Here is a 26,562-nt window from a genome sequence, read left to right on the forward strand (position 1 = left end):
GGGATAGTCTCGATGATGCTCACGCCTGGTGAGTGCAGGAGCAAAGGGGCTGCTGGCTGTCCGTGTGGAGTCAAACAGCATGGCCTGGGCTGCTGGGATCAAAGAACAGCTTTGATTTATCTTCCTCTCTGTTTGTTTACAGCCAGCGAGCTCCAGGCATCTCACTGGGAGCTCTCCCTTCTCTGTTCTCCAGCCAGTTGTGGAATACCAAGCATTTCTTTATCCTGGTGCAGTAGATGATGCATAGGACCCAGTGAAGAGTACAGTGGGATATTTATTTTTGATCTGTTCCTGTGTTCTTGAGTATTAATAACGCTGTGAAAACCTAGATGCTGGAAGGATTGGTACATAGTACAGTCCAAGAATTTTGCCTGCCAAGCAATAGCACTTGGAAATAAACAGAGACAAAAAGTAATACAATATCCTGAAGAACAGCTTCAAAATGATGGAAGAGCAGCACCACAGGTGCACCTTTCATTTATTTTTATTATTGCTGCAAAAAACTGGCAGACTTTTATTGTCAATAAGCAAAATGGTTTGGCATCTTATCTCCAGTCCCTGGCTAGATATTAGACTCCACAAAAGAAATGAGGGAATCTGTGGGAAACCATTTTTTAATGGCAGGTGTTTGGTTGGAAATCAGGTGTGCTTTCTGGTAGTAGATAACTTGAATTCCTTTGTTATCATTCCTTGCCCTTTTCAATCCTATGTTTAGTCATGGAAGCTGGAAGCCTATGCTTCCCCAAGCACAGTTGCACCATGTAAACTATTAATTGGTCTAATGCCAACAGTGATCAAATTATTCCAAAGCAAACAGCCCAACTGTTGGTAAACCAAGTTTTCCACCCTCACATGAATATGGGCTTATCCCGTCATGGAAACTCTTCAGCTATGGATGTCCTTAGCATTCCCTATGTTTGGCATGTGAAGTTTACATACCAGCTTCTAGCCTGCTGATGCATTTTGCACCAAAGTGTCAGGTGATGGAAGAACAATCTTTGGAGTGGAAAAAATGTAGAGCTGCATAAGTTTATTGTATGTTCGTTTGCATAGCCTGCCTTTCAGATAAACCTTATCCCTGCAAGTGTACTGGCACTTGAAAAAGAGTCCTTGAACAACCTGCACAGAAGCTGAACCACCAGGGAGCTGCTACTTTGGAAAAGCAAGCAGAGGAAAGTACCAGAAGCAGCACAGAGGAAACAATTCTGAAGTAAGCCCCTCCTTGTATTGTTCATGTGTGTGTCCATCCTGTTTCTGCAGCACAAGGAGCTGTTATTTCATCAGAGATAACATGGCTTATACGTATGAAAATAGGCTACATGTCCCACTGGGTAGGACATACTTCTTTCTTGCTCACCTTATTGAAGTATGTGATTATTATCTTCTAAAAGGGTTTATTTCCTTCTACTGCCTTACTCTAGTCTACCAGCCATCCAGGCCAAAATATGTTTTACAAATATGTGATCATCTTATACCAATCAACATAATTCCATGTGCTTTGATATAGAGCTGTGACTTAAGCCAGTGGAGGATGCAAGTACCAGTATTTTATATAACACAGATAAACCCCAAAATTTGTGATCAAAGAATAGATATTTCTAGGTATAACATGTTTGCATTGTTACTCCTCAACATTAGTTACAGTCCTTTGCTGAAGCCACTTGTGCAAGACTTTTTGTGTTTATCTTTATGTACATGGAGATAAGAGCTGCTCATATTTTGCAAGACATTAGGTATTGCATACAGACAAGAGTAGGAATCTACACTGAAGTTAGTGCAAGTTTTGCAGTTCAGCATGAAAAAAACAGTCCTCTTAAGACTGCTGTTTGAGTCCTGATCTTTGTCTTTTGTGTCTAAGTCACCAGAAACTTCTGTTTCCAAAAGCAAAATAATGCTCTGAGAGGTCACAGTTCAGTGTAAATGATGTCATGGCTATAGGAGTTGAGGAATCATCTTTGTTGCATTAAGTCCATCTTGGAAATGTCTGATAAAGCCAGAAGGAAAATGGGATCTATTTTACCAATTTTTGGAGCATTTAATTCCATTCTTGCTATATTATTATCTGTGAGAAGCTTTTTTCTTTTTAAATTCTATGAAGTTCCATCACTATATTATCTAAAGCAGCTGAGTACTCAGATTATGTAAGTTGTACATAATAGGATGTCTGTGAAACTTTGCTCCTAGCAGCTTTGGCATTTTCTATATTGCTCTTCTCTGGTGACTCAGCTAAAGATCTCCCATATGATCTAGGAGAATGTGTGGTAGGGTGGGATTTCCACCCTTTGAAGGAATGTATCCTAGTCCTCAGGTATGACCACAGCTGCATCCTTGCTCTCTTCCCACATCCCCTGGAGTTTTTTGGGCAATCTTTCACCAGTGGACGTAAGCTGTAGTCCCTACCATGCATTTAAGGTCTGTCTTTCTAGGAATATTTACCTAAAGTTTTCAAAGAAAAAAAAAATCTACCTTTGGATTTGCACAGCAGGAGCATTTGCCTGCTGTACCAGATAGCAACCTCAATATGTACTTTCACGCTCTGTTTCTTCTAGAGGGTATTTTTGGCCCATAAGTGGTGTTTTAAGAATATTTCTACCAGTACTATTTTTATGACATGTCTCTCATCATGGTGCATTGCTAACCATATGGCCAAGCACAGTATATGCTGCTACATGGAGAGGTTTACTGCCCAGCAGGCATCAGAAGCATTTATTTTGAATAGATGTGTATTGAGGGAAAAAAAACATTCAGCTTCAATGGTATATAGGTTTAGGACTTTCATTTCTTCTCTTGGTTCTCCCTTGGTCTCAAATGAGGTTCAGCATCTCTCCCTTGGAATCTCCCTGCAACAATGTGGGCTCAGAGCAGCTGTTTTTGCTTTGCCTTGCTGATGGCTGGCAGGAGATGAAATATGGAGGAGTAAATTCTGCCTGGCTGCTACAGGTTGCATCACAGAATCACTTACTGGTAGGTCTCTGAGAATTGTTACTGATAGCTAGATTTTATCTTGGTAGGGGTAAGAGATCATGAAACAGGATGACTCAAGGAATGACTAATGAAAGCTTTATGATGAAACTCTGTCCTAAGGCATATCAACTGTGACCAAAAATTATAATCAGGATGTTATTTGACAGTCTAGGGTGAGTGAGCAGATGCCCCGAGTCCAGCCTCTTGTAGAGATGCGTCTTCAGTGTAAAATCCACCAGCTCAGCTTGTATCAATTAATGTCAGTGGGGAAAGGCACAAATGGTGATCTATGCTGTTATCCCTCAAGTGGCTTTTCCCCTTTAGAGCTGGGCCATTTAATGGGCAGATGATACTGCCATTACTTTGTGTTTTTCTCTTTTGTAAGTAAATCACTCCAGTCAGATGTATAGACACAGATGTGTACACACAGCTTTGTGTGTTCCTGCAGAAATGCAGGCTCCAGGTCTCTCAGGAATAGTTCCAGCTACTCAACTGGTAGCTGGACACTGATAACATAGTCATTATCAGTACAGGCATGGTAATATTTAGGTGGGCCTGCTATGCAAATGTCATGGGGAGTCCTCCTGCCTGACTCTAGTTTATCCCTCTACCAAAATATCTTTCTTGATCCTTGATCCCAGGCCCTGGAATTTACAGTGTTTTACAAGTATCTTTGCTTTTCTTGTGACACCAATAGCTGCTCTACAATCCCAAATCATTAGTCACACACCTAAGTCAATGTGGAGGTATCACCTCCCACTGTGATAGCAGTAGCTCAGTAAAATTACCTCCTGCCCTTCTTATGCCAGTGGTCACATTTTCTCCACAGCAATTGATCTCCTCACTTCTGCCAGAATGCATTGTTCTCCCTGGAGAAGAACAAACTCCCCCTTTTGGGCAGGGTACAAATGAGGCAGGATTTGCTCAAGATGCGGGGGAGTAGAAAGGGGACATTTGCAAGTTTTGCTCCGGGCAGTCAGGAGATGAGATGGGGATCAGGGAAGTCAGAGGTTTAGCCTTGGCCCTGATAACGATTTTCTGCCTGGCCCTTTGTAAGCTCTTTCATGTTTCCACCTCATTTTTCCCAATCCTAAAATGGAGTTCAAAATTATCACTTCTCTAACACCTCCCCCTCCACACACACACACACACACACACACACACACACACACACACACACACACACACAGAGTTGTGAGGAGGTTTTATGTTTATCTCAGGGGATTTGAACAGTATCATATACCCAGGCAGTATATACAGGCATTTAGACCCCAGAATGAGCTTTAGAGAAACATCAGTAAAGAAAACAGCATTTATATTTTAATAATATTAATCATAAATTTGGGATTGGAACAGAATAAGTGATTAACAAACTTGCAAAACTAGCTTTATTTCATTGGCTTGAGCTGCTTTCTAGTTCTGTTTGTGTACGTCAAAGTGATGTTCAGTCTTTTTAAATGAGTCACAGGACTGGAAGAACAAAAATATTTGATGTTAACATATAGCAGCAAAACAATTACCCTTTTTATTCTGACAGGCATTATAACCAGAATAGCAAGCTAGAGCTAGAGGTCTAGGCTGGTAGTTTCTCTGCACATATCAGGGATTTTAGATCAGCTTGCAAGACAGTGAAACAGAACAGAAATGTCAGAAAAATTAAAAGATAACACTAGGATGAAAATAATAGCAAGCATGCCAGTTAGGATACAACTATTTACATTTATAAAGGTGCTGCTGATCAGTGAGTCCATGCAGTACTCTCACACAGCACAGCCTTGTCTAGCAGCTTTCTGTACCTTTATCCAGAGGAGACTCCTTTCCACCCTGCTTGCTGCATTGCACCACTGATTTAGTGAAGACATCATCCTCATAAGGATGCTCTTCTAACTCACCTCTGAAATCCGCTTGCTTTTCTCCTCTGACAATTAGGTTTAAATGTGCTGCAGTAAAGTACTCATCCTTAGCAGTCGTATGGCTTTTTAAGTGATAAACTGCATTAGCAAATTTCTTATTAGATAATCTATCAAATGAGGTCATACATAATTTTAGCAGTCTCATCTTGATTTATAGCATGATCACAGCAAATTGTGCATACACAAACCAGCATGCTGGCTGTCAAAGTCAGGTATTTTTTCTCTGCTAAAGAAACTATTTCCAGGCCAGCCCAGTGGCCTACTGGTAGGGCTCTGCATCACCACCTTGCCCAGTTTGCAGGACAGCCCTCAAGCTCACCCCTCACCTCTTACTGGGACTGACAGGTCTTGGAGGCAGTAGGCTAAATCCTCGCTTCGTATTATTCTGACAAGTTTCTGCACTCCCCTTAAGTAAGGATATAGGCTTGCCTGGAAGGGTAAGCTTATGCACAGGGAAATGTGTCTGCAGGGTGCTGATCTGCTGCCTGGCTCCCTTGTGTGTTCCCAAGGAAATCAAAGCGAGTTGGAGTGAATCATCAGGCAGCACTGTGCACGGATCAGAGCTGCTCCCAGCCCGGGCTGCTTGGGCCAGCAGAGGCTCAGTGGCTGCTTCCATGGCACTGGAGGAGGCAGGGCTGCATCTCCTGCCATCTGCACTGGGAGCCATGGCACCTGCCTTGCTGCCAGCACACAGGAGGAATGGAGGGAAAAGGGAAGAAGCTTCAGGAACAAAGGCAGTTTCTGAACAGCCCTTCACTAGCACTGTCACGCTGTTGCTCACCGTACCCGGGGTCCAAAAGTAAATTGCTCCTGGGATCCAGAAGGGACACAATTCCTATTCCCTGGCTTCAAACTTCAGCAGATAACACCTCATCCATTGAGACCTACCTGTATCTACAATGGGGGAACTGCAACAGATGATCTGATCTTGCCTTTCTCTTCACCTTCTCTCACCTCACATTGCTGTTTCCAGGGTTTAAGATGTGCAAAGAGATGAGAGTATGTGTCAACATGTCATCTCCATGGCTCTGAATAAGTTATGTCTTTCCCACTGGACTTGTGTTCAAAGCCGGCCCATGAAGGACCAAGCATGATGGAACAAGATGTATTCCTCAGCATTCCAGGTATCTGCCCTTTAACTGTAAAATAAAAACTAAATGAAGATCTGAATAAAGTTTCCCCAGATAATGTAATATCTTAGAGGCCTAACTGTCACATGAAAACTTGAAACAATTAGTACACAGATCTCCATGTTGTCTCCACAATAATATTCCTGGAGTGAGAGACTGGAAGAAATCAAAATCATTTATCAAAATGAGCAAGCAAAGGACATGCTTTCAGTGGATGGAACTGCTGTTTTGTACATGCTCTGGTAATTTTGCCTAATCCTGCTGAATGAGCTTTTCATGCATATATATGTGTGTGTATGCATATCTGTCATGAGCAAAATCTATTGTATCCTCAGTTGACAAGCTGTGTTTGACAGATTGCAGCAGGGTTTGAGGAAAGAAGTTCATGACCCAGGCTAAGACTATGGGACTTCCCTCTGGAGTTCATCACCCAGAACAGCAGCAATGCCTCCCCATGCTGGTACCAAAATCAGCCCAGGGTCCCTCTTCTCTCTTTTTACCCTGGCCAGGGTGGCTGAAGATGCAGCAGAGAGGATGATGAGAAGGGTCTTGTTTCTTCGGGACACAGTTCTACAGTGAAAATTTGGCGAGCGATGGAACTACCCAGGCTGTGCCAGCCCTGCAGCGAGGCTGTGCCACAGGATGGAGAGGGGTGAATAAGCAGGAATTGAGAGCTGGCTGCAGAATGGGTGCATGGAACCCCCAACACCTGGAGATAAGTGCTGGGGGAGGGCGAGGGGCTCCGCAGACACCCCCTCAAACAGCAGCCTCTCCCTTGGGTCCGCACTGCAGGGGCACATCCGTGGAGCAGCGCTGGCTGGAACCAGAGCTGAAAGGGGCATAGAATCTCTACTTTGGTGCAGTGGGCACTGCCCAACCCCCTGAGCAGCACCGGCTGAAACCAGAGCTGGGAGGGGCACAGTCTCCTTTGGTGCAGCGGGCAGTGGGCAGGACGCTCCGGCAGGCGGGCAGGGGGCCCAGCAGCATCTCCCCCGTGCGGGGTCCCCGGGGAGCAGCCGTGGCCCCGGGGCGGCGCGCTGCCCCAGCAGCCCGGGTGCCGCTGCAGCCCGGCCTCTGCAGAGGCGCTCGCAGCCACTGGCACGGCCGCTGCAGCGCCGGTTGCCTGGCAGCGACAAGCATCGTCTCTCCATCGACCCAGGGCGCCTCCCGCTCCGAATGTCTGCCCGAGACGGAAAGCTCAGCGAGGGGAAGGGCAGCCCCGCTTCTTCAGCGGGATAGCGCAGGGACCCGGCTCTGAGCAGCCGCCCACAGGTGAATTCATCCAGCACCGCAAGCTAAATTCCGTGCGCTTGCCATTCAGCCCGGATTAGCACTAAGATAACAAGCTTAAAAAAACACGTGCTAATTACATGAATATTTAGCTTTATACAAAACTATCAGAGGAAAAGTAAGTGTGAGGCTAAGCCCTGGGTCTGCCTCTTTGTGCCTGGGTTTTTGGGTCCTGCTGAAAACACACCAACGTGCTTGGTGTGCTGAAAGAAGGCAAAGCAGCGTGTCTGCACAGGAGCACAGCGCTGCTCTGGGTCTCTGTGCCTCACAAAGCGTGTGCACCGTGTTTATCTGCCTGTCTGCCGCTGCATCCAGCTGCGGTGCTGTGGCAACTCTGCTGCTGGTACCGCAGCAATCACGGGATGATGAATTTGAGAGACGCAGAAATCACCAACTTCAGAGAGATCCGTCTTCCTTAAAAGAAAGCAAGGCATTATGAGTCAGGCAGATTATCTGCCAGCAGCCCACTGAAGGGAGCTGTCTTCTGCAGAGGGGTGGAGGACGGGAGGATTCCTGATGAGTGCAGCAAGGGCGAGGGCACGGCTGGCAGTGGAAGGGGAGAACACAGCAGCTGCAGTCTCCATGCCAGGGTGCCAGAGCTGTGCATGAAGCACATAGGAGAAAAAGTTAGTGGACTCTTTGCCCAGAGGACTGTGATGTCCTGCAAGGAGGTGGATTTGGGCTGCTCAGGCGCTGGGAGAAGCTGGGTTTGATGGAAGTGCAAGGGTGTCCAGCAGTGCTGAACTCCACACCACCACTGCCTTGTGGGGTGTATTCCTCTGTGCTGGGGTGCAGGTTTTTTGTAGAGACAGGGTACAATGAGCCTCTTCTTGCCTGCAGGAAGGCTGATATTGGCATGGCCTCAGTTATTTTCTCAATCTACTTTGAAACAGAAGATTTGTCTTGAGAAGGCTCAAGCTACATGAAAGCAGTCACACCAGGTGCAGAGACAGCTCCCTTCTGACGTGACGTGATCTGAAGAATAAGTATCCTGCCAGCAAGGAGCTGCAGCTTCATCCTCACAACGTCAGCATCAGCCCACCCCACCTAGAGCTGTGGCTCCAGGGAGCCAAAGCCAGGGCAAAATGAGAGGGGCAGAGACCAGCTGCAGGGAGGCACCTGGCAGAGGAGCACTGCTGCTCATCCATTTTCAGGTGAAGAAGGAAATCCTTGGTGGGTGATGCACAAGAGGAGCTGTAGCACAGGGCTAGAGCTGTCGAGGCTGGAGGAGGGTAGGGAAGAAGGGATGCTATTTAATTGCCAGCCCTGGTTCTATCAGCAAATAGGAGGCCGAGCTGTCACTGGTGTGCAAAGTAGCAGATGGCCTAATTGTGAGATTTCTCCCTTGCAAGAGCAAAATGCTATGCTGTTTTTAACATCTTTGCCTAGAGCTAGCTTCAGATACAACCAAGATATATCATGCTAGAAATGTGCTCTAGTGATAATCAGGAGAAAACTGTGCTTGAAGTGAGATTTTAAAAATAATTATTATGGCCTATTGCTGTTAGTCACACATCCCAAAAGCTGATCTGGCTAAAAGAGCTTTCCAAAGCATCTTCTGCTCGACAGATCATCTGGAAATTATTCCATCATTGTGCCACCATGTCTCGCCTTATAACCCCCAGGACACTGTCTATGTATGCACACCATTGCTTCCCTCTTCTTGGCAGAAAATAATTCTCTCCAGCTTCTGATTTCTCTCATGCAGCTTCAGCAGGTTTTGGGCAGTTTCTTGCCTTGGCCAATTGGCTGGAGAGCACAGGGCTTGCTTCCCCAGAGAGAGCTATGGAGCATGGCCACCTCATCTCTCCTTGGGTAAGAGCTGGGTGCTCTGCAGAGCTCCAGGCTGCAGGCAGAGACAGCAGAGCTCGCCAGTGTCACACTAATATCAGGTGCTTGAAACTCTATATTGAAGGTGCAGGGCTGCTGCTGGTGAGTCGTTATGGCAGGTGCATTTGGTCAGCTTCAGCTCTGACCTGAGATCAGGGGAGAGGGCAGCACTTCTCCCAGCTGGCTCAGGTTTGCAGAGAAAATTCTGGTAAGGACTTGTGTGCAGAGAAAACTTTCACTAACCTGTAATCTGCTTAATGCCACTATTCAGTGAGGGCAAAACCTAGGGCAAGGATCAGCTTGGAATGGAATCAAATGAATGCTCTGTTTGAGGACAGCAGCCCTTTTTGATTTTTTCACAGGGCACTGACCATATTTTTAAGGACTTTTTTTCCCTGCTGTGTATAGCATGTGCTGCCTCTTTCTGACAGGCCTTTAAACTTTGTGATGTCTGCTGGAGTTTTCTGGTAATAAAAGGGATTTAATGGGTTATCTGTAAGCTTTGTCTCTGAAGTATGGGAATGTATTAAATCTTCTTTAAATCTACCTTTCCCTTACTGTCCATCTTCAAAAGACTCTTATCCATGCAGTAGATGCCTGTGCTGCAGCAGTCTGTCCTTCCCATCCTCTCCTCTGACTTTCTTCCCCCGTTTGCTCAGAAATCTCCTGCTAAAAATCCTCCAGCTGTGACACACCAGCCCATCTCTCAGATCCCACTGATTTCATGTCTCTCTCAGCCTCCATGTAAATCTCCTTGTCTTTCCCTTCAAGGTCTTCTGTAAGTTACTTTGCCTTTAATCTCATTCCTCCCACTCCTCCTCCTATTCTCCCAGTCATCTCTCTTTCTGCTCATTTTATCTTCTAGTTGGATGGTTCAATCTTGCTTTTTTTTCTTTATACTCCTCAGACCTCAATCCATCTCCTATTTTCTGTTAGCCAAACACTCTTCTTGTTCTGTCAACTCTACCTTAAATCCCTTTTTCTTCCTTGCTAGCACTAACACACCACATGCTCTCATGCAGAGTCATCTGAGTTGCTGTCCCTCGTGGTTTTCCTGGAGTGCATGTTCTTCACACCAGGAATTTGTGGTTCTCCTCCAGTGCACACCCCACAGATACAAACACACAAGGGTCTTTTGAAGCACAGCAGTCGCTGGTAAGTGACCATGCATTATTAATCCCTTTGCTTATATGACACACAGAAAACTTTCTCTAGCTGGCTAACAAGAGGAATCTTTTCTGTTGATGTGAAGGCACACTTTGAATGGTCCAACTAGGTAAATACATAAAAATTAGTGTGATTTAAATTTAGAGTGACTGAAACTTCCTATAGGTGGCAAAGACATATGAGGGACATAAAAAGCAACCAATTAGAAGAGGTTTGGGGTCTCACTTCAACATTGTTTTGCACTAGCACATCATCAGTGGCTGCATTCAAATTACCTTTAACATCTTTACATTCCTGCACATGACAAATAATAGGGACTAGCTCCCACAGAGCAGAGGAAATACAGCAGCAAGTGTCTCACGTCCATTTCTCAACTGTCATCAAATAGCTTTTATTCATGGCATAGCACAAGTGTCAGCCAACTGGCAAAGGCAGCCTATATTAAAAATGTTAGGGATTATTCATGTCAACAGACACAAGGGAGCTTTACTCAAGTCAGTGGATCTGCACTAGCAGTGGTATGAAAATGCAGCAGGTTCTCTACAGAAATCTCAAACCTGAATAACTTGACAAGGAGGCCAGCAGCAGACTGCCATTTCCAAGTACAATTAAAAAATTAATCTAGCACAGTTAGACAAGAGCTTGGATAGGTGAGAGGTTTAATGTGTGGTTAGATAGAAAAGGCTATACCATAAGGATGTCATCTAGAAAGACTGAGGTGATACTTTTTAAAAAAATGCTCAGATTGAAGATGGTCTGGGGGTTGTGAGCTGGTGGTTACTCTTCAGGTTTGCTTCTAATTACCCAATTAGCTGTTAGGTCCTTAGCCTGTTTGACTGCAGGCATTTCCTGCACTGTTTTGAGTATAATTTCTGTGGGCCATGTGATTGTCTTTCATGGATAAGGAGCAATTTGGAAATGGATTAATTCTTTCTCCTTTTTAATGGTTAAAAATTAACAGCCTTGTTATCTGAAAATAATGTTCATTAAATGTTTGAGACTTTTAATGGGAAAAAAGAAGATGGACATAAGCAGTAAAATTGCTTATCTTTAAAAACATCATGTAGAGGTGGAAAAGGATGGAGGTTCCAGATGTCTCAGGTTAACTATGAAGGACAATTCCCTGACTGGTATTTTGAGTCCCACTGTATTTGCAGAAGACGACTATATTCTGTCATCTTGCATTTTGAAATGGTTTCTTTTAAAACATATGGCCTGCTTCTTTTTCCCCTTGATTATTTTTGACTAGTTTAATTCTCTGAACTCCATGATGTTATGTGGATATGAAATAAGGAACAATTTAGGTGGAAAATAAAAAATTAAGGCCTATGCAAGTCATCATGAATAAGGTGACCTGATCTGCTCTGACACAGATCTATGTTCCACTTATGCTTTGGAAAACTTTGGATACTGTATTTTTGTCAAAACCTAATTTCTGTTCAAATGTGTGATGCAGAAGAAACCCAACCAGCAAAACCCTGAGATGAATCCCATGGCATCTCCATGACAACATATAGATGCATAGTCTGCTATATACATCCTTACTGGCAGACTGACTGCTCCTAGCTTTTTCCCACGCTGAGCTGAAAGGCAGACTGACCAACAGGCTGCAGAGGATGTTGCTGGGATTTAAATGTGGAAACTGAAGATCATATTTCATTCAGGGTAAAGCAGAGGCAAATGGAGCAGCCTTACAGAAGAGGTGAGCCTTGCACCACAGCTTCCCTTGTGGAGGCTGCTTGGTCAAGTAAAGGAATGGGCACTGGCAGGTCTCCACCGAGTCTGAAAATCCACGTGGAGGACCTTTGCAGGGATCTGAAAGTCTTGCCAAAAGCTTGTCAGTGTGACTTGCAAGCATAATGAGATAAGAATGGAAGGTAATTTGGGTTAATAAGTTATCCTGAGAGGGTTGGTTTTTTTCCCTGCACATGTAGAAGGAAAGGGGGAAGTGATCTAGTCCTCTCTTTCTGGTGAAGAGCTCTGAACTCTGCGGCAAGAGGCTTTTTTGGCACTCCCGGCAGTGGTGTAGGAGAGCAGGGGCCAGGCTGTGGCACGTTTCATGTCAAACCCAACAGGGAATCTGTGTCATTTACCCGCCTCCCAGCAGAGTCAGGAGTGTGGCCGTGGGTCGGAGCCTGTCCCTAGGGCAGGGAGTGACCCGCGGGCTGCCAGCGCTGTCCTGCAGCTGCCGGGCACAGCTGCTGCTCCAGTGCGCCCCAGCTCCAGAGGCGCGGGAAGGCTGGGACGGCAGGGATTCAGCAAATCCGCCCTCCTGCCCTCCTTCCCGGCCTGTCCTTCCCCTGCCCGTGCTCCCGTGCCGGGGTGGGTGCCAGGGTTTCCCTGCGGGGCGAGCAGCCTGCCCGTGCCCGTGTTAGTGTCGGTGCTGGTGCTGCGCGGCGCTCCCGCGCAGCAGCTGAAGCGCTGTAATTTCACACTCCAGCTGACGGTGCAGGAGCTCCTTCGCCCCCTGTCCCCCGGCCCGGGGCTGGCCCCGCTGCCACACGCGCTCCCAGCGCTGCCGGGGCAGCTGTGTTAGTGTTTGAGAAACATTCCTGCTGCCAACGGGGCAGCGTGCATGGAAACACCGGAGTAAAGCAGTTTGCCCTTGCACACTTCCTGCTGCTGGATGGAGAAGACTTTTGGACTCCTTTGGCCTTCCAAGTAAGGCTCCCAAGGCACCTTTACCTCCACTCTGCTGCTCAGCTTTCCGAGGAACAGAGATACCAATGTTGACCTTCTTAGCAGAGCACTTTCCCATTTTTTTATGAGATGTTACATAAAAACTGTTTGTCAGGTTTTGTTCAGTTGTAAAAAGTCCTTAACAGTGGGGCATGGTATGTTATCAGCCATAAAAAAGCCCTTATGTTGATCTTTAGCATTTAGGGATAGACCTTTGTTCTGCTTAGTTACTTATAATCTTTGGAGTGGTTTGGCCCGGGTTTGGCTGTGGGGTTTTTTGCTGCTTTCTGTGTGCATATATATTGTGTACATTTGGTTGACTTTTGTTTCTGCTAGGGCCAAAGATCACTTGGTTTGGTTTAATGTACAGATGTCAGCTGGCATCCGTCGAGTGACTGGCCTGTGATCCACATTTCCTCTGAAATATAGGGGAAGTGAGTTTTCTAACACAGAGGAAACTGGGTAAAAACCCCACTGAATAAAGGACTATGATTCCCTAGAAATAATCTGCCTTGGCATATTTCCATCTATGTAGCCTCTGAAATAGAAAAGGAATTCTTTCTTTTGTCCATAGGGCAGTTGGAAGCTTTGTTCCCATCCTGAATAGCATGGTGCAAGCATGGCAGTGTTGAGGAGTGCCAGAGTTCATGGAAGATGGCATCTGGACACAATGGCACCCAGAAGCCTTAGGTAGGTTCCTACTAAACAGAATTTCCAGTGCAATATCTAGAGAATACTGAGAATACCAAGAAGTTGCATATAGACGAAAAGACATCACAAATAACATTAGCTCAAAATCATAATCATAGGAGCAGCAAAGCCAAACCCTAAATAGTTCCCATGGCCTAACACTTCTTGTTCTGAGAAGCTGTGTCTGGAAAAGCCAAAGAGATGTATAAAATGTGGAGAAGCCCTGGTGCTGGGCTGGGTGATAGACATAGAACTATGAAAGACATAGAACTGCAAACAAAACCCCTTCTGTCTGGTTTGGCCTTGGTTTTAAAAGTTCAAGGACCAAAGAGCTTTGTGCATTTGGTGTTAATCAAGAGTGCTGATATAAGGAATTACCAGCTCCATCAGCATTTTCATCCCAATGGAGCCAACCCAAAATAACTCTCACCCAAAATGATCAGGGCTGCATAACTGATATGGGCTGAAAATAATAATGGTTCATATATTTCTTAAGAAAAAGTTCTTATTTTAAAGAGAGTTGAAGGCAGCCAAAAGAGTTGGATAGGCTATTCTCCAATCAATTCAATTTTTAAGTCTTACTTAAAGAATGTTAATTTTAAATGAGATATTCTTCTGATCATTTCTACAACTGAAGGGATGTAAATTCAGATTCATAATGAATGCTTTTTTTCAATATTTGATTGCAGTAATCCAAATGATCCTGTTTAATATCAAGGACAGAGCTGGTATCTATTTTTTGATAACTGCTTTGCATAGCATACTCCATACAGTTAAAATTTTTTGAGAACAGTTTTAGAAGACACAACTCTTTGTAGGACACTCCTGGTTGGTGGCATGAACAGGCTCCTCCTGCACCAGCCATGGTGCTAAAAGTGGCAAATTCCAGGTTCTTTGTCCTAATAATGAATGTTTTACTGCCTTTTTCTAATCTCCAGCATCACCTGCTTGGACTTCTAAGAAAAAGATGTGATCATTAACAACTGTCTTCTCTTTTAGTTTTCATTTTACCCTGTTGTCTGGTCTTAGTTTGGTTACCAAACTTCCTACCCAGTTGTACCCTCTCAAATCTGAAAACTTCCTTCAGCCTTGCAAGGTTCATTTGACTGGCTTCCCATCCTCCAGGTGATGAGTTTAAAACACCACAATCTTTGGAAATGAAATGAAATAATCATTTCTCAGGACTATACATATAAAATCCTGGGAAAACAGTTTTGGAGGGATTTTGACCAATGCAAGTCAATTTGAACAATGTAGGTTTTACATGGCAATTACATGCACCTAGAGTCAATGAGAAAGCATAAGAAATGCTATTTGTTTCTGTGTCTAATATAAATAATCGTCATTATTAACAGAATAGGGAAAAAGACAAAAAGCAGATGTCATAGATATGTTGGTGATAATGGACTGCTCATAACAGGAATATTTGTGTGTGTTCCGTGAGGTAATATATAAATATTTCAGTTAAGCAGAGTTCTAGGTCATATATAGCTTTCTTAGGATTTATAAAAGATCAAGAATCAGATTTTCAGAAGAGCAGCAGTTGAATAGTGCAGATGAGAAGCAACACTGTCCTTGTGACACCTCCAGGTACCCTGAGCTGAAACTTACAGCTAGCCAAGCTCACGTGGAGTTACAGGGCAGTGGTGTACCTGCTAGCCACTACAGTGCCTTATCATGAATTATTGCTGTTCAGATACTATGTTGCCTGCAGTTGGTAGACACTGAAAGAATTTTAAGAGGGACATAGTCAGAATTTCTCAGGATAACACCGCAAGCCAAGCATTTAACTTCTAACAGATTCACAGCTTCAGAAAAAATACCCACTTTCCCTTCATTCCTTTTTTAAATAAGGGCTAAGATTTGTGTCTCATGGGATGTTGTGAGATTAATTTTTTTCTTGTATGCACAAACTGTTTTGAAGGTGGAAAGGTACAAGTCTCATTTCACAGCAGCCTTGCATTTGCAGTACAAAAGGAGCAGATCCCATCTCTCCCTGGAAAAGGACAAACAGCTTGGAACTCGGTAAGCACTCTATCCAGCTAGAACAAATACAATTTTGCAGTCCATTGATTTCCATTTACAATGCCAAGTTTTATTTGATTTATTTTTTTTAATATCTATATGCCACAACACCAACATCCTTTCCCCCCCTCACCCTTTTTAAATGAAGTGTGACTGGCACATGGTCCTCATTAGCTGGGAGAGATTTTGGGTAAGTTAAGGATCAGCAGACAGACAAAACAGGGCCATTTTGGGAAAGCCTTGATGATGCAGCCCAAAACTGTTTTCTCCTTATGTGAGAGAGTTTAGGATTTCTGAGTATAGTGGACTACTATGGAGCTGCATGCACTATGTAGAGGGGCCTCATATACATACGTATATAGGGCCAGAGTTACACACCTGCATGCTAGGTGATGATTTTATGACTCTTAACAAATAATGGTAGCAAATACATGACTGTTGCCTGCAGGAAATTCTGTCCTCCTGAATGACCCTCCCTGCACTCCACTCTGTGCTGCCCAGCACAGTGCTGCAAGGCATCAAGCCAGAATCCTGGTGTTGAAAGGCAGGTGCTGAGAGTGGGTGCTGGCTTGGGATCTTCCCCTCCCACAGAGCCTGCTCTGGGGCCCTTACACCAAGTGGGCATGCACCCTTCCAGCTGCTGCAGGGGCTGCTGTGGCTGTGACCCTGCCTAAGCAGGTGAGTGAGCAGAGGAGCCTGAGGCAGGAGGGCACAGGTGGAGGTGTCTCACCCAGAGAAAGAAGGCTGCTGCTGCTGCTGCCAAGGCACTGGGAGAGCTGGGGATGGCACACAGGGAGCAGGGAGGAGCTACTGTCAAAGGGAACCATGCACTAATACCCAAACTGAAGAAGGAAAGTTCTGGCTGATAATAGAGAATGTGCACAATATTTATGGGTTACAAAGAGAATTTAACCTATCAGTGAATTAAATATGGGGAAACTTGCATTGTCACTGCTCACTGTGACTGGTGCTTATGGGTGAATGAATGGAAGATCAGACTGTCAGGCTGTCAGCTCCTATGAGTCCTAACTTTGCCCTGAAAGGGAGATGGCCATTTTCCCAACAATGGCCCCAGCTCTTTCAGTTACAGCCAGTCAAGTCCCATGACATCAAATATTAGTCTGGCACAGAACTTGGGCTGTCCGAGTACATTTTATAACCAACAGCACATCAAATCCTTTGGACCTGATGACATTCGCTCCTTTGTTGTCACATCAGTCAGTCACTTTAACCCAGATTCTCAGTCAATTCAAAGGAAAGGGAACGGCACTTCAGAGAACTGACTACTGCAAAAGTACTCTAAAAAAATGAACAGAAGGACAGAAGGGAGACAGGGCTGAACCTCATCACAAAAGATCCCACTATAAAATCGGGAGAGAGCACAAGAAGCCTTAGATGACCTCGCAGCAAGAGGCTGCATTGCTGTCTTGTGTGCAGTTTCTCTGCAGGGGCAGGCTTTGGATCACCCCAAATCTAGTCTTTGGGTTCCCAGAGCCCTGGGCCTGATCTTTTCATTACAGCATTTATATTCATTTTATAACAGAATTTCTGTCAGTATAACAGACATTTCTAATACCGTGAAAGCAAACAAAGCTCAGAAATCAGATTTCCCAGGTGGAGCCTGGGAAGAGAGGGCTAAGGCACTGGTCTCTTCCCATTTTCCTTGCCTGACCACAACACCTCTGACGTGGCAGAGAGATGCTATCTCTAAAAGAACTCTGTCAGCTTCTGCCTATGCTTTCTCCAGCATTCAGAATTGGCATGATGCTTTGATCCACTTCTAGTTTTACAAGGAAAAAGCAGCTCTTAAGGCAGTAAGCAGAGGGCTGAGCTTACAAGCATAACACATTAACAAAACCATTCCAGTGAGCTGGGGAAGGGGGCAGGAAATGACAAAAATGAAAAGAATTTTGCTCTTCTCTACACAAGCCTAGAGACGGTCAGAGAAAATTATAACTTGACCCTAAATTATTCAAAGGAAGCAAAGAAATAAAATTTAGGCTCAAGAAGATTCCTTTCTAATAACTTGAACCAAAAGCTAAAGCACATTAACATATGAGGACTGGAGGGTTCACAGAAAGAGCTGGAAATTGCATGCCTATAGCCTTGGAAGAAAATATAGGAACTCCCTGAATTCAGTAATGTACCTGGCATGCCTCAAGAAAGGGAAGGTATTGGTATTGGCTCTACTCCTGACCTTGTCATGTGCAGAATAGATGCTCAGGGGACAGGTAAGGAATACAAGGCAGCTTTTCAAATGGTCAGAGGGATTTTGCCATAGAGTTTTCTTTCAGAAGGTGTTTCTGAGTGAGCTGGAGTGGGAGAAAGGATCAGAAGCCCAACATGATTGTTCTCAGTTGCAGAACCACCTGTTAAAAGATGGTTAGAGACATAAGCTACCCCAGCTATGTACAACAGTGTACTTCAGGGTGTTCTATGAAAACAGGTAAGAGCCATTGGTATTTCCAAATTTGGGTACAAGTACCTGAGCGTGAGCTGTTTATATTTAAGAACAAAAAGTTAGCAAACAAAGAAGGAGACTTAAACACGTTGCTTAAGGATGTGTCAGAGAACTCAAAGCATCATGTGAAAAGCTGCTTGTATTGTAATGGGGCAGCAAATCCAAATGAATTGCTAAGGCTTAAAAGTAATTACTGTCTGGAAGGATTGATAAAAAATCTTGTGTCTGTTCTAGCAACTGTTTGAACATGCATGTGGACACACACACACATCCACAGCCCACCTTAGTTGCTACCCTTTGAAGCAGCTTCAGCTGCAAGGACAAAGGCAAAACAAGCCCAAGGATGGGAAGACCCTCTCAGACCTCAGTATTTCCATTACAGGAGTTTCAGCATAGCAGTAAGTGCAGCAGTTATTCTGCAAATGGAGAGCTCTGGTCTAGTGCTGTCAGTCTCACACCTGCTGTTCGTGAACACCTACATTCCATTTAAAATAGAATCGTAAGACCTGTGAATACAAATGGGCAGAAATTTACTATTTAAAGGGAACTTCTGGAGAAACTGTGTCATATATGTAGCTCTCTATAAAATGCAAACAGCGCACATGATTACTTGTTCTGCAACCTCTGCTTTCTGTGTCCAGGCAGAGATGGATGAAATTCACATCCTGTGTGGGACTACCCCTTCCCCCAGCTGCCTGCCTCCTGCCATGCTCCACTCCACTACTGCTTAGGCAAAAACGTTTTCCAAAGTTGGGAAAGGACAGGAAATCACATGGGTTTGCAGCTGGCAGCCTTAAAGGTTGCCTGAGTGATCAAGGCTGGTGGCTTGGGGATGAGCAGCAGGAAGTTCAGGAGGAGTGCTGGCTGCCTCCAAGGGATGCTCCAGCAGGCAGAGGGAGAACACGGAGGGCAACACCACCCAGCCCAGCAGCACAGCTTTCTCAGGCTCTGATAGCTGCAGACGAGAGAGATGCAGAATGCCACATGTTGTGAGGAGTTATGGAGGTGTGAAGGGAGCAGAGGGAGGGCAGGATTATGGAGAATGACAGTGGAGGCACTAGGCTGGGTCTGTGGTGTCCCATACAGAGATTCAGGTGTTCCATCAGCCAACCCTTTGCTCAGTGTATGTTGGCCAATTTTAGTGGGTGTTAGCACAGTTCTCAGCTTCCTGAACAAATGAGATGACTTCCACTTAAGCATTCCTGTTATTTAAGGGGGGAAGCAGGGTGTTTGAACAGGAATGAAGGCACCAATACCTGATACCCTTTTTGCCAGGTAAGCCAAGAGCATGAATGGGATGTTCTGCCAGTCTCAAGGCATTAAATATTTCTGCTTTGACTTAGACCAGCTCTGAGCTGCTGTCAGAAAAACCATTAGCAGCTTACATCCAGACACTAAGCCAAATCCTGGCTCCAGTGAGGCCAGTCATAAAACTCAAATTGATTTCAGCAGCAATAGAAATTAGTCTCCTAGGCAATGGTCAAGAGGAAGGCAGTTTGTTATCACCTAACAATGCAAGTTTATGTTAAATTCACCCAAGGTTGTGACATATTGAAAACTGGTATGTGAGTATGCATACAGCACCAGGGCATGGCAGTACAGCATTAGGAGACCTAGTGTTGGCAGCCACTGAAAGTGATTTCCAAACTTTCCTGCAAGTACTATTGACTATTATAAGAATTGAGAGACATGGACATCCTGGCTCCCAGCTGTGCATGACTGACAGTGTCTTGTCTATCTCATATCGCTCAGTGCTGAAAATTTGATCATTTAATTACTCAGCCAGACAGAAATATTAAATGGTGTTTCAGAATTCTTTATTATGGTATATGCTTTCCAGTAACTGCCTCACTTGTTCTCTGAGAGCAGTGGGGGACAAACCCTCTTCCTGGGTTTTTACTGCCTGTAAGAGGAAGCACCTCTTAGAATGAGATTTTCTTTATCCATTTTCTGTTTCCAGCTGCATTTACACTGGCCTCAAGAAAATGTGCAAATCACTGTGGATGCTCTTCAATATCCAAGTAGATTTCCCCCTTACTTTTATGCAAATGTTCATGGACCATATTTTTTAAATTTCCTCTTTGCTTTTCATTTCTACATAATTTCCCATTGTGACTTTTTAAATGCTTTATTTTCAGATTCCATTTTGCACACATATGAAATAAATTACATTTTGTTCCATTCTAGACCTAACTTTCGCATTCATCATTAACCTTAACCGTTTCCTCTTAGACTGCATAAAAAAATCTGCAATTCACAGTCCTGTCTGCTGTCCTGTGGTAATTCAAGTCCTAGATTTATTATATTTGCCAACAGTAAATACTGTATCCATTTTTAGAGAATGATCCAATCTGCTTGTATTTCCTGATCTTTCTTCTCATTCCTTTGTTATGATATGCTTTTTGCCTCTTAATTGTTTCCATATGAAATGGCCTCAGTCAGAGTGGCTGCAATGAATAACGTCCATTTCAAACTCTCAGTGTTGATCACAGCTTAAGGACAAGTAGTAAGTTCTGCAGCACTGGTAAGTGAAAAACACAGAAGACCAAACATTGCAGGCAAAAGGCAGCTTGGTTAATGTGATTCTTGCCCTTTTAGCCAATAGTCTTGATCCCATTTTAAAGTTCTGAACAGACATGAAATTTTATTTTCAGTATGGCTGAATAGCACTAGGAACCAGCTTTGGTTCTCTCCCACTAACTGTGTTTAAAATGTTTTTTTTTTTAATAACTTGGGGGGTCCCTTTTATGTTTTATATACTGAAGCTGCTTTATGGAGGTATAAATCTGAGCTCCTTCAATGAGGCAGAAAGCTCTGCTGGTTCTTCTGCATTTCATGGCTCAGTATAGGGCTGGATGCACTACACTGGGAGGTGTGAAAGAGCATCCTGGAAGAGATGGAAGCTAAATATATTCTGCTACAAGATTTCTTCCATTCCACTCTCCACCCCCAGATCCCAGAGACTACAATGGCTTATGCAGGGTTTTACATATGCAGCTAATGGTGGAGGGAGGAGAATTCCCACGGATAGAGCTTTAGCCCAGTACCAGCACAGCACACAGCCTGAAGTGGTGCTGGGGTGGATTCTGAGGAAAAGCCTCCCATCGTTGCTACCAAAGAGAGGTCCTACACAATTATTTTTAGGAAAGGATTCCTGGGTAGAAGGGTGTCCTTTCCTACAGCTTTGTTATAGGCCCCTGGACAAGGTGCAGAGGGGATGGGATTTCATCTAGACCCCCTGCACCCCCTGTTACTTAGCTCCAAGGGACCTCCTGGTCTGGGGAGTTTATTTTGTTTCAAGCCACCCCTCTGACAGTCAGTTCTTGTGTGCCTCACACAGCTTGCAATGTTGGGTGCTGTGGTCCTCCCAAGGCCAGGTGCCTGTCCATCTCATTTTCCACCCCTTCCAAGAGGATTGCCTTGTATGTAAGGAGCCCAACTCCATAAAATACAAAAGAGCAAATAAGAGTTTCCTCTCATTTATCCCTGATTTTATGCTTATGTAATTCCACTAATTTTGTTTGCATGAGAACAAAACCAGACCTCTAGTCTCTTGGTAGAAATTATTTTACAGGGCTGTTATCCAAACCAGAAGGCCAAGCTGGAGTCTGCTTCTCATGCACAAACCACGACAGCAGAAGTGACATGTAAAGTGGTTATTCTATTCTCACTCCATGTTTTTATGCATGTTTATATATGTTTTGTGCAGTGGGATGGGGGCAGAGAGCAACAGCCAAGCAGCCTTCCCTCTTCTGCACATGAATGTCGAGCTCATTGGTTTTATCTCCAGGTACACAAAAGGAAATGAAACCGTTATAAAAGATACCTGCGAGCTGTAAACCCTGAGAGGAAGAAATTACTGTCGGTTTGTCAGGTTTGTAAGTTAATTACTTATTTATGTAGTTCCATTGATTTAATGTTAATCACAGATGAAAGACACAAGTTAAACAAGTTTGCTTTGCAAACACACACAGTGCCCTCTAATTCACTTGAGAATGGGTCAACTTAAAATTGCTCCTGGACAGCCACAGATAATTGAGCGGAGGAGCAGAAATGAGGATCAAATGAAAGCAACCCAAATTGCTTTTAAAAGTTTCAAATGAGTATGCTGCTGGAAATGCTACAAAAGATAACAGAGCCAGCTAAAAATTGTGGCTCAAGCTCAATTTTTTGCATAAATCTTAACTTCAGCAGCTTTGTGTTGGTCTAGGGGCACTGGACAAGCGAAAAAAAGTTGACCTCATCATCATGTGAAGTTTCCTATTCCTGTTCTAAGTTGTCATTGGTAAAAGCCTGCAGCAAAAATTCCAGTTGTAAACAGTGATGTGCTGCCAATGTTTCAGCAAGGGTAGCCCACATTTTTTCCTCTCTGCAGCTGGAGTGCAGCTTGTGCATAAGGGGCTCCATTGCTCTAGGGGAGAAGGATGCAGACCAGCCCTCCCAGCCCTCCCTTCATTCGTTTCTCTGGTGAAACATAAATAAATGCCCTTTCTCAGGTGTAACTAAAGAGGGATATGCTGTAATTTGGCAAATGGAATTTGAGAGTCACAGGGTCCTGTTTCTGTGGAGCTGCTCATGGAAATAGGAGCAAGAAGCCCTTACCCTCTCTTGCACCCCCTCCAATTGTACAGCACAAAGATGTGTCTGCAGGTTTTGCACCCTCGTGACACCTTCTCAGAACTTGTGGTGATGTCCATACCATCCTTCTGGGAGACAGGCAGGACCCTTGATTTTTGGGTGGCTGACCAAGGACCATATGAGTGTGGTTGCAGCCCTTCCAGCAAGCAGACATTCCTGGAATGTGGGGTGAAATTCAGCTCACCCAGACAGCTGTGGGTTGGACTTTGCTGCAGAGCTGAAGGACGTGATGCAGCAGAACAATTAGTTCCCTTCCAACACATCTGCCAAAGGCAGCAGGCACGTGCCTCAGCACGCAGCTCCCACTCTTACTTGAGGGATGGGTCCCTCAAATTTAGTTTTAGAAACACAGGGATTGGTGACTACTTATTAGCTGTCTCACTACCTGCCCAACAGTTTTCCTTGGTGCAATTAAAAATGTCTCCAGAATGTATAATAAGAGTCAACTGAATTTTTAAAGCCTTATGTAGACAATGTACAAAATGCAGAAAAATACACTTGGGGTCCGGTAGCCTATGACTGAAACAGACAAAACCAAAAAAGCTCTGGGTAAAGAAAATCAGAAAAAAAAAAAGAACTTTGGAGAGAATTTCAGGGATTTCAGGGAATAATGTCCTTTTGAAATGTGTCTGTGCAGTTGGCATCTTGGAGAATCTTGAAAATGTTTGTCTTGTTTTTCCTGCTTCATATCCTTAAAAATACCCCACTCACTTTTTCTTCTCCTCAGGCCTAGTCAATATGGTCATTAATCAACTGAAGGACCTCTTCTAAGCAATTGGAAAAAATGTATTTGTAAAACTGTGCAAATACCTGCTTCCAAATATAACTAAAACTGTTATGGTTTCAGGGACATAAGTGATGCGTTTTGAAATAGGACTAAATGTTTATTTACACGAGAGAGCATGCTAGCTCTGGACTACTGAGACAATAATGGGCATTAAACCCTATACAGCACACAGTCCAGTGAATCAAAAGTAGATTAGAGTAATTTAGTGATCTACCTTTTCTTTTTAAGAAAAACAACTCACTTTGAGGCTGAGGAAAAGAATAACTGTTTTGTTAACAATTTATCTCTTTTGATTGTAAAACTCTTAGGACTTCTTTTACACAAGGAAAGATAATGAGAGGCACAGCAAGAAGCAGGTTTATAGTGCCCTATAGAAAACTATCAATCCAAAGGCGGATTGTCATCTCCTTAACTTGGTCTTCTCTGTGTCACTGAGTTGATGCAGTGAGGGTTCAGCAGGGTCCCACTCAGCCAGTGGTGGATTTCCTTTGAGGCAAAGGATGTCCCCAGAGGTAAGAAAGCTGTCTCATGTCCCCACCTGCCTTCATTGCCCAGCGAAGGAGATGGCACGAGAGGGAAGAGGCAAAGAGATGCAGCCTGAGCACTGTGATACTTGCCTGCTCAAGCAGCTTGCACTAATTTGAGCAGCCCAAAGGTCACGACTATTTATGCAGATAAAAGGTCAATGGCAAGCTGGCATGTGGCTGCAGGCTATCTTGGTACGCACTTCACCCAGGGCACCGGTGCAGGCTTCTGATTCACAGTTTGTCTTTCTGCATGAACTTTCAGGCCAAGCTTTGGCTGGGAAAAAATAATCTCTGCCATGGGAGTTGACATGGTTAGGATCCAGATGCAATTTTTTTTTTTTTTTTTTGTGGCTGAGGCTCATCTGTAGCAAAATCAAACCTCTGAATCATTATTTATAAAAGCAGCCAAATTCTGAACTGTTTGCTCAGTATTTAATCGGCCCTTGTGTTGGACAAACCCCTCTCAAAGCATGACTGAGTGCAGATAGAGGAAAAACTGAGTAAGATGCTCAGGTTGTGACCTGCTGAAAGAAAGCCAGTGAAAAGCCTACTGAATTCAACAGGGGTGGATTCTTCAGCTGTCAGTGTGTGCGGACATAAATCTCTTTAAACATGCAGGATCTTAGGGCACAAGACTAAATGACAGGGTTTGAATTTCCAGAGCAGTTTCAGCTTAGGTGAAACAATGCCTGTTTGGGTGAAAAAGGGAAGCAGATATACTATGTTAATCTAGTCAGATTCTATACTGTTTTTCAAATTTTACAGTCAATAAGTGCTGTGGTGAAAATCAAAATATATTTTAACTTTCAGTTCCAGCAGCTTTTGACTTTTGCTGTAAATCAGTCCCATATGCCCTGGTCCCCAGGAGGAAGTATACAAAATATTTTGTGACATTTAAATACTCCAAAAAAAGGTAATGGGAAAGCATCATTTGTTTTTCATCACAGAGGTATTTGGCACCATGCCCTAATTAAGGCTGCAGTAATGACTCTATTAGTGCTTTGCTTCCCCCAGACATTTTTTAATAGGAGTTACCTATTATTCTGTCATTTTTGTTTGTTAATAAAGAAAATTATGTTAGCATGAAAACCTTCCATGTAGAAAGCCACCAAAACTAAGTCTTCAGTTCCAGAAAAGCATATTTTCCCTCTATTTCTTCCTGTTAAAATGGAGAATAACAAGTACTTCCTTGACCACTGTCTTACTAGATCTTCATATGAGGAGAAGTTTAAACAGTTGCTTGGATGCATTTTGTCAGGTTGTGATGATAATAACTGGGTGGTGCTTCTCACAGATGAAGGGTACTGCCCCACAGTGGGAGAGCTGGTGACTCTTGATGACTTTCTCTTACAGCTCATCAAAGGAAAGAAAAGGAAGTCTTTGCAGAAACTGAAGATATTGGAATACATTCTGCAATTTCCTGGACTTTATGCTGCCCCTTGTAAGTGTTACGATATTATTTCCATTCCCTGGAAAACAGAACTGTATGAAAGATGATGACTGTGGGATTTCTGTTATCCTAGAGTAAATATGGGATTTATGCTTTCCATCCTATTAAGGTATTTTAGAAAAAGAAACACAGAAAAAGCAAGATCTTGCTCAGAGTCAGTGTGAGGGCTGTCTATTCTTGTACTTCAAGAACACAGTTTAGAAATGGGATCTCTTACTGCCTCTGCCCAGGCAGCATTCTCATCTTCTAGAATGATACACTGGTGAGATGAAGACCTACAGCTAGGTTTTCCTCATAGGAGCACAGAAAATACTGCAGGTTTATGGACAACATTCCATCAGAAATCTTCATAAAATGGAAGCAGTTGTCTGCCACTATAAAATTACAAACAAACAAACAAAAAAAAAGTGAGTCCCACTGGCCTTTTAAGATATTAGTCTAGAGCCTACAGTTAGATATTGTGCTTTCCTCTGGCCTCCAAGTTTTCTGAGTGCACCTATCTGCCTTTTTGGACTCTCCTGTCTTGTTTTGTGTTAGTGAAAGATCACAATATATTAAAGAGTCAGTTTTAGGTCATCTGTACATCTAGCCTCAATGAGGGGACAGTGTAATCCTGACAACAGAGCTCTGTATCCACTGGCTGCAAACCTGTCTGGCTTCTTGAGTGGGTCTGGTGCCTATAAAAGGCACCACACTTCTAGAACTGCCTTGGTATTCCTGTCTGAATCACCTAAAAGCTGATTGGGATATGCCTGGGTCACCTTCAGCACTGACACAGCCATGGGTGTATTCTGAAAGCGTGTAATGCAGTCCCTTCTGCCAGGTACTGCTCTTGTCTATGCATTTCCCACAGAAAATGAAGTGTGGCAGGAATTATCTGTCCATACTCCCTAGGGGAAGAAATGCTGTCCCCATGATTTATGGGCACTATGCAGCCCAGGTGTGAGTGCTCCAGGGACCAGGCACAAAGGGAAGGACAAGGCTTTCAATATGCAAGGCGAAAGTGCAGTT

The 26,562-nt window shown here is 44.0% G+C and overlaps 1 long non-coding RNA gene across 1 annotated transcript; it reads left to right on the forward strand.

Moving 5' to 3' along the window:
* On the forward strand, nucleotides 1-25,863 carry LOC306798142. The gene is made up of 7 exons (XR_013773286.1): nucleotides 1-465; nucleotides 1,054-1,210; nucleotides 10,150-10,282; nucleotides 13,548-13,663; nucleotides 15,588-15,688; nucleotides 21,940-22,023; nucleotides 23,883-25,863. It is a non-coding gene; the product is annotated as an uncharacterized lncRNA (long non-coding RNA).
* Nucleotides 25,864-26,562: the final 699 nt, after the last annotated feature.

This window comes from Erithacus rubecula (genome assembly GCF_903797595.1).
Source record: "Erithacus rubecula genome assembly, chromosome: 2".
In the NCBI taxonomy this organism is placed as follows: Eukaryota; Metazoa; Chordata; class Aves; order Passeriformes; family Muscicapidae; genus Erithacus; species Erithacus rubecula.